Source organism: Nyctereutes procyonoides, unplaced genomic scaffold (genome assembly GCF_905146905.1).
Source record: "Nyctereutes procyonoides isolate TBG_1078 unplaced genomic scaffold, NYPRO_anot_genome, whole genome shotgun sequence".
Lineage (NCBI taxonomy): Eukaryota > Metazoa > Chordata > Mammalia > Carnivora > Canidae > Nyctereutes > Nyctereutes procyonoides.
This window is the reverse complement of record NW_026575139.1, coordinates 2,229,737-2,235,271: the sequence shown is the minus strand read 5'-3', so window position 1 is coordinate 2,235,271 and position 5,535 is coordinate 2,229,737. Positions and strand designations below refer to the sequence as shown.

The following is a 5,535-nucleotide window of genomic DNA, read 5'->3' as shown; positions in this document are numbered from 1 at the left end:
CCTCAAGATCTAAGAGTAATTTGCTTTACTGACTGAGCCAGCCTGGCACCCCTAACTCCTCTTTATTAAATGCTTTCTATTCCATATAGTGCACCAGGCTCTGGACATTTAACCAAAAGCAAAACGGACAGGATGCCAGCCGTCACAGGCAGTTCCCTTTGCCCAGAGGGCTCTACCTGTTTTGGCCTACACTCAGGCATTCTTGTCCTTCAAAACACAGCCAAGCGTCCCAGGCTTCAAAAACCTGCCCGACCCTTCACCCCCAGCACCGTTTACCAACATGCCTCCACTCACACTCACTAACACCTGTGTTTGCTAAACTCTGGGCTCCATGAGGACAGGGTCAGGTCTGTTTTATTCACAGCTGATTCCCTGGGGTTAGGACACTGTCAGACTTAATGAGTGTGTGTTGACTAACCCTGATTCAACAGCCTTCCTGGTGCTGGGGTGAGCTTCCTAACCTCCCTTCAGTAATCTGTTAAGATCAGCTAGACGGGGCTTGTGCTGTTTGCAACCAGAGACCCTGATCTACATCCACCGTTTTGTTTTGAGGAGTCAGACCAGAGGGATGGACAGTGTGAAAAGCTGGGGCTCCCTTCTCCTACCCCTGGAGCATTTGCCACCGAAGCACAGGATATCAGAGCCTCAGAGTCGGAAAGGCCTTGGGACCTGCAGATGGAGGAATCAAGTTTTGTCTTCCCAGCATATTTTTTACTCTCTCTCTTTTTTTTTTTCCAAACAGACATTATCCCTTTGAATTGGGTACTGTTGGTTGCCCACCCAGCAGCTATTTTATGATTTATTCAAGTGCTAGTTAACAAGAGAAGGCAAAATGAAAACATTTTCCAGATATTTTTAATAAAGCGGGGGCCGGTGAGGACTGTGGCTTACCCACTCGAGGAAACACCGACAAGCCATTTAAAATGACATTTGCAAAAAATAAAATAAAATAAAATAAAATAACATTTGCAAAAAAATAAAAATAAAAAATGACATTTGCAATTGCATAGGAGTATAATGATAGAGTATTAAGTACAAAAAAAAAGGAATAAAAAAGCTACATTCTTTTTAACGAGGTTGAATTGGATGCCAAATATATATTTTAAATACACCTGCGCTGTGAAAAAACATTGTCAGGAAAGACCCCAGCGGCCGTTGGTACACGAGGTTCCCGAGCTGGAAGGATTCTCAGAGATAAATCAAAATAGCATCTATTCGCAAGGTTTGAAAATGCTGCTGCTCCCGAGCCAGCCTCCCGGGTATCATTTGCATTCCCCGGTGAAAGCCTCCGACTCGCAGGGAGAAGCCACCTGCCTTCTCTTTAAAGGGCCTCGGGGTTTTCTTCTGGCCAATGGGGACGGCGGCGGGATGACGGCAGCTGCACGGCCCGGGGAGGCGCAGGGCGCGCGGGCGGAGAAGCCTTGTAAGGTCCGCGGAAGCGCCCCCGCCACCGGGTGGCCGGTTAGCTCAGTTGGTTAGAGCGTGGTGCTAATAACGCCAAGGTCGCGGGTTCGATCCCCGTACGGGCCACGGGAACAGCTCCTTTTTTTTTCTCCCTTTGCTCTCTTTTTTTTTCTCCCTTTGCTCCCCTTTTTCAATTCTCTTTACAACTTAAAATTTTTTATTTTACTTGCCAATTTTTGTTTCCTAATACGCTTTTCGAGGGCTGCGAGCCGCAGAATCGTTCCGGACTCGGCCTCGAAGTTGGCGCGCGCAGCCAGGGGGCAGAAGGGTCAGGATCCCGCGCTCACTCCAAATCTCCGCACGCTCGCTGTGCACACCTTGCAGCTGCCAGCTGGGTCTTTTCTTTCTTTCTTTTTCTTTCTTTCTTTCTTTCTTTCTTTCTTTCTTTCTTTCTTTCTTTCTTTCTTTCTTCCTTCCTTCCTTCCTTTCTTTTCTTCCTTTCTTCCTTCCTTCCTCCCTTTCTTCCTTCCCTTCTTCCTTCCTTCCTTCCCTTCTTCCTTCCCTTCTTCCTTTCTTTCTTTCTTTCTTTCTTTCTTTCTTTCTTTCTTTCTTTCTTTCTTTCTTTTTTCCTTTCCTTTCCTTTCCTTTCCTTTCCTTTCCTTTCCTTTCCTTTCCTTTCCTTTCCTTTCCTTCTCTTTTAGGAGGTTCTCGGATGCCACCCCCAGTTGCTTCCTAATGCAAAATTTCTGTGGGCCCTGGGTGCCATGCCCAGGGTTCATGGAGTTAGTGGTTAGGCTTGAAAAATCCAGGCCTGGAATTCATTCATTCATTCACTCCGCACGTGCTTAGGGAGCGCCTTCTTGCTGCACGCCCTTCAGTGACTCCAAGAGGGAAGCAGAACAGTAAGAGAGAGATGCAAATCCTGCCCCTCCCTGGAGACAAGGACCAGCCAGACTGCCGTGTTTTCAGTGAGGTCTTCTGGTTGTGGAAGCATCTGGAAACCTTCTCTTGCTGCTTTCTTGCTTTTCAGAGAGGTCTCAGGCCTCGCATCTTTTTCCTTCTTGGGTCTGCAGTTTGCAGTCAAAAGGCAGCTGGATGATTTCTCACTCGCGGTGCAAGAATCCAGGTGCAGTCAGGCACGTCTAATTTACCGAAAAAAAAAAAAAACAGTTATTTTTTGGTGAATGCCATTTTGTATCAGGGTCTAGCAGGAGCTCTAGCCATGTTTGAAAAATATACAGGTTGAACATCTACTAAGCCATTCATTCTTTTCTCAAATATGTGTTAAGCTCTGATGGAAGTCGGTAATAGCTCAAAGCTACAGACCAGAGGACCCAAGGCCTTGGCAAGTGCTCAGTGTGGAGTAAAAGTGCTCACTGAATGCCAGGGATGGGACCCTTGTTCTAATGAACACTTAGAAGGCGAACCTGGGGCTGCTGACAGCGAGTATAGATACTTTGGATGTCATGTCTTGGATATACATGCGAGGCACCTTGTTAGACCCAGCAGAGGAGGAGCCAGCTGTGAAGGCTGCCCTCAGAAGCTGCACAGTGTCCTAAGCAAGGCCTGCGGTGGGGGGGGGGGGTCCAGAATACACCCGCCTGGTATAAAAATTATTTCTGGGATCCCTGGGTGGCGCAGCGGTTTGGCGCCTACCTTTGGCCCAGGGCACGATCCTGGAGACCCAGGATCGAATCCCACGTCGGGCTCCCGGTGCATGGAGCCTGCTTCTCCCTCTGCCTGTGTCTCTGCCTCTCTCTCTCTCTATGTGACTATCATAAATATAAAAAAAATTATTTTCAGCAGATGCCATATGAATTCCTGAAAAGTCTTATCTGCCTAAAAGTAGAGGCTTCTCAAAAAAATAAAAAATAAAAAAATAAAAAAAATAAATAAAAGTAGAGGCTTCTCAAAGAATTCAAAAGAATCCAATTGTCATAAATCTCCTTCCCTGAGAGCAATCAGGAAAAATGGTCTCTTGTCACTGGAGAGAAGTTGCCATCATATCTACACAGGCATTGTCATAAAACTGTCCCATCTCCCACCTACTCTGGTAAAGGGCCATTTACTTTTCCTAAAAGGTATTTGTTTCCCCATAAGTGCCCTTCCCCTATTAAGATAGTATATAGACCCCACGTTCTAACTGCCCCTTGGAGTCACATTTTTCTGTGAACTCCATAGGTACATGAATAAAAATGCATGATTAAATTTTGTTTTTTCTCTTGTTAATCTGTCTTTTGTCGTTTTAACTCACGGACTCTCTAAAGACTGAACCTAAAAGCATAGAGGAAAAGTCTCCCTCCCCTCCCCAGACAGGCTCAGAAAAACCATGATGACATGGGGGTACTCTGTTCTAGACAAGGAGGGCAATTCTTGGCTTAGCGGTCAGAGAGGACCTTTCTGACACCTAAGGATGGGAGAATGAGAAAGTCTTTCTTTCAAGGTTTAAAAAAAAAAGGATTAAGGAATTGAAACAAATTCCACAAATCTGATCTTCTCTCTTGGCCAGTCCTTAGTAAGGCCACTAATGAATTAAGTTAGAACACTGCAGGAAGTTTAGTGAATGTTGCATGAGTATTGACCACAATGATGATGGTGGTGGCCCTGTGGAGAGAAAAATGATCAGAAGCTCCTCAAGCATCAGCCTGGCTCCCCAGCCTCCCTCACTTGAGAGCATCAAGACACTCATTATATTCTGCTGTAAATGCCAGTTCCCGCCTCCTCCTGCTGCCTAGACTGTATAAGAAGGCAGGACAGCCCTGAAGGCAGGCGTGGGACTCACCCAGCAGGCACTTAATAACTGTTTGTCAACCAATGGCCCCACTGCGCTCTCTGGGGAGGAGAGCTAAGAAAGAAGCACACACCAGCAGTTACAGGACTCGGTGGGAAAGACACACAGAGCCAGGAGGGTAGAGAGGGGAGATTGGGAAAGGTTGGGCTGTAGAAGAGGGAGTGGTGGAGCTGGGATGGATGGCATTGAAATGTGGAGGGGGTGGGGACCGACCTTCCTTCCTTCCTTCCTTCCTTCCTTCCTTCCTTCCTTCCTCTCCCTCCCTCCCTCCCTCCTTCTTTACCTCCTCCCCTCCCTCCTCCTCCCTCCCTCTCTTTCCTTCTTATTCCTCTAGGCATCATTCACTCTGTAATCCCGTGCTCTGGGCCAGGGCCTGTGCTGAGCACTGAATAAAATACCATCTTGGCCCTTAAGGTACATCCAATGGGTTCACCTGGGAACAATTTGGGGTTGGGTGCACCCTTGTTAAAAATGCACACTTTGTGTGGGAGGGGTGCATGGGTGGCTTAGTCCCTTGGGCATCAGAGTTGATTTCTGCTCAGGTCATGATCTCTGGGTGGTGGGATGGGCCCCCCACCTCCTGCTCCACGCTGGGAGTAGAGCCTCTGCCCGTCCCCCCTTTAAAAAACTGCACCCTTTGAGGAGGCCTGGCCAGTTGGTGGAGCACCTAACTCTTGATTTCGGAGTCCTGAGTTCAAGTTCCACGTTGGGCATGGCGCCTATTTTAAAAAAATAATATAACTCATTATTTCTAAAAAGATTTTATTTATTTATTTGCGAGAAAGAGAGAGAGAGAGAGAGAGACTGTGCATGAGCAGGGTAGGGGCAGAGAGAGAGGGAGAAGCAGGCTCCCGGTTGAGTAGGGACCCTGGGTTCATGACCTGAGCCGAAGGCAGCCGCTTAACCAACTGAGCCACCTAGGCGCCCTGATAAAACTCATTATTAAAAAAAAAAAAAAAAAAAAAAAAGCACAGTTTGGATCCCCTGCCGGATCTATTAATCAGGTGTTAAGGCAGGACCTTCAGGTGGTTCTAACGCACATGACCTCGAGAACTTCTGGATAGTGTGACGCTAGGCTGGGGGGCGCTGAACTCCCGGGCCCCCGCCTGCGGGACCCTGGGGAGCTCCGGATGGGTGCATCTGCGACGGGAGAGAGGGAAACCAAGCCCACTGGGTCTTTGGCGCAGAGGCGAGGGGCGGGGCCAACGAGGCCCCGCCCACTGCCGTGCTCTTCCAGGTGCGGTCGCCTTCCGAGGTGTCTTGGCCTGCGGGGCACTCGTAGTCCCCACCCCCCTTTCCCAGGTGACGCACATTTGAGTCGCCGTCGCGTGGGTGCGCGG

The 5,535-nt window shown here is 48.4% G+C and overlaps 1 non-coding gene across 1 annotated transcript; it reads left to right on the top strand.

Moving 5' to 3' along the window:
- The first annotated feature begins 1,456 nt into the window (after positions 1-1,456).
- TRNAI-AAU (transfer RNA isoleucine (anticodon AAU)) lies at positions 1,457-1,530 on the top strand. Its single transcript has one exon. It is a non-coding gene; the product is annotated as a tRNA-Ile (tRNA).
- The last annotated feature ends 4,005 nt before the right edge of the window (positions 1,531-5,535 follow it).